General features: G+C 47.2%; 1 protein-coding gene across 1 annotated transcript in view; it reads right to left on the bottom strand.

Moving 5' to 3' along the window:
* LOC116468196 (olfactory receptor 9Q1) overlaps positions 1 to 9,946 on the bottom strand; it is a 149,059-nt gene that overhangs the window by 106,378 nt on the left and 32,735 nt on the right. The window lies entirely within an intron of this gene.

Raw genomic sequence — 9,946 nt, 5'->3', positions numbered from 1 at the left:
ATGTGAAGTTTTGTTACGTAGGTAAACTCATGTCATAAGGGTCTGTTGTACTGATTATTTCATCACCCAGGAATTAGACCCAGTACCCAATAGTTATCTTTGCTGCTTCTCTCCCTCCTCCTACCCTCCACCCTCAAAAAATTAATATTGTTGACTTTTTAAACATCTCTGCCAGATATGTTATAAGCACATAATAATGGTTATGAATTTATTTATTAGATAAATTTAATTTCATTTTGGATTGTAATTTATTTACATTGCCACTAGTGAATCTTATTAAAAATCTCTAAATAAATAAGTAAATAAATTTGGGGGGCATGCAAACATTCAGATCATAACACCACTCATATCTGGAGAAGTTTGTTCTCATAGTATGTTGCTGTGAGGCTCATCCACAGCCCAAGGTCATCTTTTATACCTTGGCCTTTGCAGGGTAGTTTAATCAAGAATCAAATCCTTTTGTGGGTTTTCCCTAGAAAAAGACAAGTTGTCAGCCTCCCAAGTAGCAGGGACTACAGGCATGCACCACCATGCCTGGCTAATTTTTGTATTTTTAGTAGAGACCAGGTTTTACCATGTTGGCCAGGCTGGTCTCGAACTCCTGGCCTCAAGTGATCTGCCTGCCTTGGCCTCCAAAAGTGCTGGGATTACAGGTGTGAGCCAACATGCCCAGCCCGTCTGGCTTCTTGAAAAATTAAGTGTCTTAGGAAATACATATGCAGCCTATTTGGGAGCAAGGCAAAGGCAGACCTTAGAGAGAGAAGAGTTTCTCTGCTCCCAATTGCCACTGGATATAAAGCATCTTAGGCCCCTGGAAATAAAAGAAGTTTGCTTCTCCTTGTTTGGATCAGAAAGTCTGTGGAGCTGAACTGAGGAAACCCTGTGATCCCTGCCTGACAAGATCAACCCATGAATTCTAGGCCAGCATCAGCCGTGAGACTAGGGACATCTGTGGGTAGCAGAAGGGAATGGGCTGGACTGGTTCTTTGACACAGAGGGAACTGGTTAGCTTTCTTCTCTCAAGAGGTCCAGAGGACAAACAAAGTAACCTACTGTCCATCCAGATGGAATGTGAGGCAGCCCCATCCTGTCTCGTAGCCCCTCAACCAACCCAGTGCCCAATCATCTATGGCTAGAGCTTGATAGTGAAGACACTGTGGCCATGGCTCAGTGCCTGTACAGGGCAGGAGATGACTCATGTGCTCTACTGTCTGTGGTGAGTGGTTCAAGAGCCACCATGTCCACAGAATTTATGTCATTGAAGTCTGAAGTTCCAATGTTAGTGCTGCCTTTCTTTGTTAAATAGTAGGGTGGTGCTGGAGGAGCCTGTGGGAAACCAACCACATGGGACCTGTGAGTTCCGATTTGCATAAGTTGATATGCATGAGCATTGGGACCACAAGATAGGATGGGGGAGATTTTTGCTCAGACACCTAGGAGTGTGTGGGGTGTTGGGTGACACAGTGTACCTGCCAGGACTACTTTTGAGCTTCTATCAGAGGGGGGAAAAAGTATAATGTACAGCTGAAGTGATTGTTTTCAAGAGTTTTAAGAGTGATGCTGGAGCCGGGCATGGTGATTCACACCTGTAATCCCAGCAGTTTGGGAGGCCAAGGTGAGCGGATCACTTGAGGTCAGGAGTTCAAGACCAGCCTGGCCATCATGGTGGAACCCCCACCCATCACCACTAAAAAAAAAAAAAAATACAAAACTTATGCAGGCATGGTGGCATATGCCTGTAGTCCCAGCTACTCGGGAGGCTGAGGCAGGAGAATAGCTTGTACCTGGGTGGTGGAGATTGCAGTGAGCCGAGATGGCACCACTGCACTCCAGCCTGGGTGACAGAGCAAGATGCCATCTCAAATCAAAATAAAAATAATAATAATAAAAGAGTGATGCTGGGACACACAGCTCTGCTGCAAGGCCCAGCTAATAAAACAAGACCCAGAGTTTGGAGAGAGAGGTGTTTTGTTTTGTTTTGTTTTGTTTTGTTTTGTTTTGTTTTGTTTTGTGTTTTGTTTTGTTTTGTTTTGTTTTGTTTTGTTTTGTTTTGTTTTGTTGTTTTTGTTGTTGTTTGAGATAGGGTCTCACTCTGTCACACAGGCTGGAATGCAGTGGAGCCATCTTGACTCACTGCAGCCTCAACCTCCTGGGCTCAAGTGATCTCCCACCTCAGCTTCCCCAGTAGCTAGGACTACAGGCATGTACCACTGCACCCTAATTTTTTACTTTTTCACAGAGACAAGATCTCACTATGTTGCCAAGGCTGGTCTCAAACTCCTGGGCTCAAGCAGTTCTCCTGCTTCAGTCTCCCAAAGTGCTGGGATTATAAGCATGAGCCATGGCATCCAGCCTGAGGAGAAAGTTTATATAGCCCTTTCTTCAGGGGACATAGCAGAGCCCAAATGCAGTGAGGACTGAAACGAAGAAAAGATCCTTCTCACATCTTGCGGATTTGGGTAGCCTTGTACTCAGGGCAAGGAACCAGTACTCAGGGCAAGACAGCCACAATCCAAGCAGAACCAGCCTCCTCAGGTGTAGCTGAGAAAGAGAATGTGCCTCCTTCCAGAGGTTTGCACGCTGCAGGTGTCACAGGCAGAGAGGAAGGGGATAGTGAACTCGTTCCATCCACATATGAAACACCCACTGGGGCCTCCCAGACAGTTTAGAGGAGGCCACAAGACTGGCCTTCGGTCTGCTCTGAAGCTGGCAAGGACAATAGGGCCACGAATCCAGGGTGTTAACTCCAGATGAGGCATGGAGTCTCCCATGTGTGAGGCATGGACTTACTTGAGTAACAGTCACAAAGCAAATCCCTGTGAGTGGACACCCCCAGGTAACCTTCAAGCAGCCATTAGAGCCACCAGACTGTCACTCACAGGCGGAGACAGTCCCCACATGGCTGGACTAACAAGCAGAACTTCCCCTGGGCCATTTGCTCTCCCTTTCTGAGGTTTCTGAACATGTTCCCAGGGCTGGCATGGGCAGAATAATGTGCTGGACGATTTATATTCATGGATGTGAATCTCCAGCGCTGCACTTTTCCCGCTCCCTGGTGCTCCCTTCAGGCCAACCAGTGTATAGTCCCTGCCCATAATCTCCCCACTTGCCTCCCACCAAACTGCTCTCTGGAGAGCCCCCGAGAGCCGCTATTCACACCACTATGCTGTTGTTACTGAATTACCAATCCTGTGAAAAATCCAGTTTTTCACAGCACTTGAAAATTGGAAAAGCTCTTTTGATGACCTAATGATCACACTGAAGCTTCTCAACAGCCAAGTGGGCAGGGAAGGCAACCACTCCCATTTTATGTGAGATAAAGGTGAGACCCACAGATGTTAAATGTCTGGCCCTGGGTCAGGATTTGAATCCTGGGGACTATTTTTGGTGTCATTTGGGAAGTGTCTGAGGGTTCACACTAAGAGGATCTTCCTACATGGCATGGGCTCATTCCCGTGGGCTGTTGCAGGGATGCTGTATAACAGAGGAATTTCAGGCTTCAGCCACCAACCTGGCATGGACACCAGGGCGTTGGGTGTCCTGGGCCTTTTTTTCTTTTTTCTTTTTTTTTTCTTTTTTTTTTTTGAGACGGAGTCTCACTCTGTCGACCAGGCTGGAGTGCAATGACAAACTCAGCTCACTACAACCTCCACCTCCCAGGTTCAAGTGATTCTCCTGCCTCAGTCTCCTGAGTAGCTGGATTTACAGGCATCTGCCATCATGTCCAGCTAATTTTTTTTTTTTTTTTTTTTGTATTTCTGTAGAGACGGGGTTTAACATGTTGATCAGGCTGGTCTTGAACCCCTGACCTCAGGTGATCCACCCACCTCGGCCTCCCAAAGTCCTGGGATTACAGGCGTGAGCCACCATGCCTGGCCTGGTGTCCTGGGCTTTATTGGAGCTCATGGCAGGTTGTCTCTTTTGCTCTGTGAGGCAGCGTGGGTGAGAAAGGACATGGTGCATGGTCCTCCTACCCTCCCCCATAGGGAAATACTTCAAAACACTCAGCAGCCCAGCTGCATCAATGCCTCATCCAGCAAGTCAGCAGGCGGCCCTTGCAGAGCATGCCCTTCCCCATTTCTGCAGGGCCACCTTGTAACTCACTGCAGGTCTGGGGCAGGATCTGGGAGACTCGAGTCCTTTTTACTGCCTGTGTGACCTGAAGCAAATCACCCGACCGCTCCACACTTCCATTTCCCACCTGTAAAATGAGAAAGAGCATTCCTGCTGTATGTGGACTATCATGAGAATGAAATAGGAAAGTGGGTTGGAGGAGGCTTTGTACACTGTACCACTGTTACAATCCCAATACTGGCCTTCTGAGGCCCTGGCACCAGCCCTCCTCTTACTGCCCTCAGGTGCTCACCTGGACCTTTCTGGAGCCTTAACTGTGTTTGTCTCAGAGTCCATTATTTCAATCCACACTGTATAGTGTGTTATGAAAGGGTTTTGCCGTTGAAATAGAGTTTGCAAATCCAATATTTTCCCATCACAGAAAGGGAAACTGAGGCCCAAAAAGAGAAGGTGATTTGCCCAAGATCACTCAGAGAATTCGCAGCAGAGTTGGGAATAGAATTCAAGCCAAAAACAGGACCGGGCTCGGTGGCTCACACCTGTAATCCCAACACTTTGCGAGGCTGAGGTGGGCAGATCATGAGGTCAGGAGATCGAGACCATCCTGGCTAACACGGTAAAACCCCGTCTCTACTAAAAACACACACACAAAACTTAGCCAGGCATGGTGGCAGGCACCTGTAGTCCCAGCTACTCGGGAGGCTGAGGCAGGAGAATGGCGTGAACCCAGGAGACAGAACTTGCAGTGAGCTGGGATCACGTCACTGCACTCCAGCCTGGGTGACAGAATGAGACTCTGTCTAAAAAAAAAAAAAAAAAAAAGAATTCAAGCCAAAAACAAATTATAGCTGAACCCTGCAGCCAGCCCTCCCCTAGCCTGTACCCCACTGTGGACACCATGGCCAGCAAACACTCCCCAGTGCCGGTGAGACTCAGGAGGCCTTCAGCCACAGACTCAGGAAAGCTGCTTTGCTGGCTTGTTTGGCACCCTCTCCCTGGAGACCTCCGGCCTCTCCTGCGCATCACCGGATTATTTCTGGCTTTGAAGATGATGGGGTGTGAGCAGGCCCAGGAGGCCCAGGGGCAGGAAGTCTGACTTCTTCATAAACACAGACCCTGGTGCAGGGTCACCAGAAGAACAGAGGTGTGGAGAGGAAGGACATCCCTCCCACTCCTATACCCTGGGGCTGTCTCTGCCAGTCACCTTGGCCCGAAAGTAAGGAAAATGAGTAGCTGACAGGGTGTTAGAGGCAAGGATGGGGGCTGCTGGGGGTCCAGGGAAGGAAGAACATCTCAGAGACCTGGAGAATGCTGAAGATATCATCACGTAGGGCAAAAGCTGAGAGCTCAATTACAGTCAATTTCCTTCTTTTTGGGGTCTCATGGAAGCCCCAGCAGGTGTGCCTAGATCCTTCCAAACAAAGCAGGCACAGACGCTCTGACAACAAAGGACCCCCAGCCAAAGGCCCACAGAGAAGGACAATCCACATGTCCTATCCTGCGGTCCTTGTGGTCTTGCTCTCACAGTGTCCATGGTGGACACTATCTGGACCCCCAGCTACCTGCCAATGTCCAGACCCACAGACACCTTCTCCACCAAAGGAGATATGTTCATCGGGGCTGTGACCCCTTACACACAGCGCTGGACCAGACAGAAGTCAAGTTCCAGCAGCCCCTGGAGCAGCCACTATGCCAACGGTGGGTCATGCTTTTTATCCCTGGAGAGGGAGAGAGGGAGAGAAGGAGGGAGGGAGGGAGGAAAGGAGGAAGTGAGGGAGAGGGAGCCACCTTCCTGATCACTGTAGGCAGCTGGGGACTCCAGACCTGTCATACCCACTACAAGGCCCCTGACAGGGAGACCCTTGGCCAGGACAGCGCCCCTCTCCATGAGTTCCCTCGGAGTCTTTGGGGGTTTGGTGAGGAGTAAGTTGGTGGAAGCCATAGTGAGGGACTGAATCCACACTGGGCTGTGTGTCTTCAAGACACTGTCACAGGCACTATGACCCGGCAGTAGGAACACGCACCTGAGCATTAGAGGGTCTGTTCTAGTCCTAGTTCTCTCTGAGCAGCTGAGCAACTGCAAGCAAGGCCTTTTCTCTCTCTGGGTCTCAATGCCCCCCTTTGCACAATGCTAACACTCCTTAAATTTGCTGGACAGCAGAGCCTGGCAACTTCTGCCTGGGCGTGGTTTCAAAATCACAGCAACTAAAGCCATGAGAGGCAAGATGTATCTTCATGGGCACATTCACAGAGAAGGTAGCCCCAGACCCAACCTTGTCAGCAACACGAGCCCACAAATTCAGCTTTCATGCATATCTGAACTGTTTCCAAGGCTTAACTGGTTTTGAACCAGACTTCAATCTGTGAGCCAGCAGTTCCTCTCCAAAAAGATGCCTAGGAAGTATTTAGCTACACTCCTCCTGCACCAGGTCTGTCTTATTTCTTCCTGCCTGAGTTTTTGCCGAAGGCATGTGCTGTGTGTCTTTTGCATCTACTCATCACTGTCTGCTTCTGTCTGTCTATGCAGGTATCTGCCTGTCTGCCTAGGCCTGCACCCATCTGTCTGCCTGTGTATGTGACTACCAGTCTCTCTATGTGTCTGTGTCACCTGTGTCCTTATCTCTTCTACATCACAGTGCCTGTCTCTGTGTGTATGTTTCTGCATCTGAATAACCTATCCCAGTCCATGTGTCTTCCTGTTTATGTGTCCCATCCACTCCATAGCCCCTCTGTCAGGTGCCTGCCTGAGTTTGTAGAGCTGATGCTGTTTATGTGCCTCCATTGCTGTCAGCCTCTCTTTGCACTACAATGAGTCTATGTGTGTATGTCTGCCCACCTGTCACTCTGTGTGTCTCCTTGTCCATCTCTAGGAAACTGCAGTCTTTCTCTAAGTCTATCTGCTTGTGTGTGTGTGTGTGTGTGTGTTTTGTGTGTGTGTGTGTTTTGTGTGTGTGTGTGTGTCTAAATCTCTAGAATTCTCCCCTCCTCCAATGCTTCTTTAAGCAAATGTACATCTACATTCAGTCCCACCTCTCCTTTGCTCCTCCCAAGGAGGGACTCCCTGGGGCTGTTTTTTGTGGCTCTTTAGAATGCTACTGACCAAATCTAACTCCTTCTGTCCTTGACCCTCTCTAAGATTCAAAGCCCTCCTTTTCCTGAATGCCCTGAGTCCCTTCTCTTTGCTGTGGCTGAGGCAGAAGGGGACCAAGACTTCCTGCCCAACATCACTGTGGGACTGCAGATTTATGACTCCTGCATCTCAGGGATCCAGGCTCTGGGGAGCACCCTGGTCCTGCTGTCCAACCAGGTTCCACCCACAACCAACTATGCTTGTGGCTCCCAGCAACATCTCCTGGTCATGGTTGGAGGGATGACCTTCCTGGAGTCAGAGCCCATGTCTGAGCTGCTCTCCAGCTACAGAGTCCCTCAGGTGAGAGACATGCCTGGAAAGAGAAAACCACTTAAATACTCTGGCTGGGCACACAATGACAAAGTGCAGCCTGGTAGAAAGATCAGATTTATCACCTCAAAAAAGTTACTTCCCTGGGCCTGGGATTCCCCACTTTCTACAAAACGGGAGGCAAGTATTGGACTAGAACATTTCTGAATGCTGGTCCATAGACTAGTGCTGGTTTGCGGTGATCTTTCTCTGATTTGCAACAGAATGACAAAGAAAAGACACACTGTATGCACATGTGGATGTGAGGTCACCAACCCTCCTTAGATGGTGGTTTTATCACGAACTTTTTTGTGGCAAAATAAAAATTTGGCAAACTTAGGCTAAACTCCCGTAATTGTCCTACCGATGTCTTAAACAGCCTGGAATCCCTGGAGTTAATAATCCCTGGAGGCCCTGCACTCGCCAACCGACCATGATCTGAGGGCTGATGACAGCATCTAAGATTTATAACCCAGGCTAGGATCATCTCATTCCTCCTTTGCAGCCTTCCCAGAAATTTGGAAAGTTGAACAAGTGACAAACCATTCCACTGGATTTCTTGATGTTTCTATGAAACATTTGCCGAGATTTCAGTTTGATCTTCAATATATACTAAATCTGTTAGGCAGGGAGGCAATGTTTATGAAATTATTTCCCAGTTGAAGAATATTTATTTCCCCTAGCATGCCTGAAAGGTAACTGACTATCTGATTGTGACCTTTAAAACTCACCCCCCAAAAAATTAAATATCTTCCCTTGTAAATTCCACTGAGGCTTCAAATGCCACAATTAAAAATATCCAGTCAGATGCAAACAGTTTATTTTCTAGGAAGAGTGATATGTACATATCGTCAGTCAGTCACACCCTAGTAGAAATGAGTTTATCACATGCTTTTTTTCTTCTGCAATATTGGCTGAGAGTGACTCTAATAATAACTATATCTATCATTTACTGGATATTTACTAGTAGAAAGGTGATTTTTAGATCCTTTGCATGTGTTCAAATCCTTAAGATTAAATAAATTAATACACGTAAAACATTTAGAAAAATGCCTGGCTTATAGTAAGTGCAATATTAGTAGTTCCTATTGCTATTATCTTCTATTATCTCATTTAATCTTCACAACCCTATGAAATAGATACTATAATTAGTCCCATTTTGCAGATGATGACATTGAAGCTGAGAGGAAATGTTACTTGTCCAAAGTCACATAGCTAATAAATAGTAGTCTGAGTGTTAAAACCCAGGGAACTTGATTCCAGGGGAAAAAGAAAGTGCACAAGCAAAGAGTAGGGAAACTGCCCTATATAAAACTGCTCCCTCTTTTTATACTGGTTGCTATTTCCAAATGTTTACTGAGCACACCACCACTAGTGGTGTAGAGAATTGTGCTATAGCCACATCTACCATGAGGCACATGTGAGGCCATAACCCTATCCTCAGGGATGCTCGCACTCTGGAAGAGAAGGCAAGCATGAACTCATATAACCATAACTCCAGGGCACCCACATGGCTCTTAAAAGGCCTATCTTGGGAGAACTCGGTAGAACAACACAGCCTCAAGCCTCCAAATTAGCATGTTAGGTTACAGTGGCTTAGAATGATATCTTCTAAGTCAGACCTCAAGACATCTAATTGACAGGATTGCTGTTTCTAGTTTTTTGTTTACATGAAAAGTCTTACAAAGGCATGAAAATAAGTCACTTTTTTAAGATCTTGATTGCCCTAACTAAAAAAGTTGAAGTGCATGAAGTTAGTACAATCCCCATGCCTGCAGGCTGCTTTGAGGTCTCATTCAGCACAGCAGGTGGTATTAGACCCAAGACCATTCTCCCCACAGTGCTAGAAGAGAAGATGCCTACATCCAAAGTGAGTTCAGTTTTTAGGAGCTCTAGACCTAGGAGTGTGTGACCTCCAAGGCTGATCCTTAGGAAAACGAATTTAGATTGCCTGAGGTCAACCTCTTCACAAAGGACCCTTGGGCTTGATGCTGGGGAGATGTGGGAGGTGAGCCAGGCATATCCTTAGGACTGGAATATATCTAAGCGAGTCTCTCTCCTAGATAGGTGATAACCCACTCAACTAAAAAGTGGCTCAACCTACCTGAGTGTTTCCATCCTTTATAAGGGAGAGGATGTCTCAGCTGAGCTAAACTCTGTTTGTCTAGGCAGGTCTGACTTCAGAGCCACAATGGTCCAGTTATTTCTTCGTGCCACAATGCTAGGCTTATAGATAATCCTTCTGAGAATAATTTGGCTTCAGATAGAGGCTTTCTGTAGGGAGAGAATACACTGATCAGCCAACCAATGTTGGTCACATTTAAAGTTACATTTCTCACTCCTAGTAAGTGGTGTCTGGTCTTGGCAAAGATTTTGGGAAAGCTGCACCATTCCTAGCCTATACTAGTCATTTCTGGGTGAGTTCCTCCTTCT

The sequence above is a fragment of the Hylobates moloch genome, unplaced genomic scaffold (assembly GCF_009828535.3).
Source record: "Hylobates moloch isolate HMO894 unplaced genomic scaffold, HMol_V3 SCAFFOLD_5, whole genome shotgun sequence".
NCBI classification, from domain to species: Eukaryota; Metazoa; Chordata; class Mammalia; order Primates; family Hylobatidae; genus Hylobates; species Hylobates moloch.
Note: the sequence above shows the minus strand (reverse complement) of the source record. Positions and strands in the feature narration are given on the sequence as shown.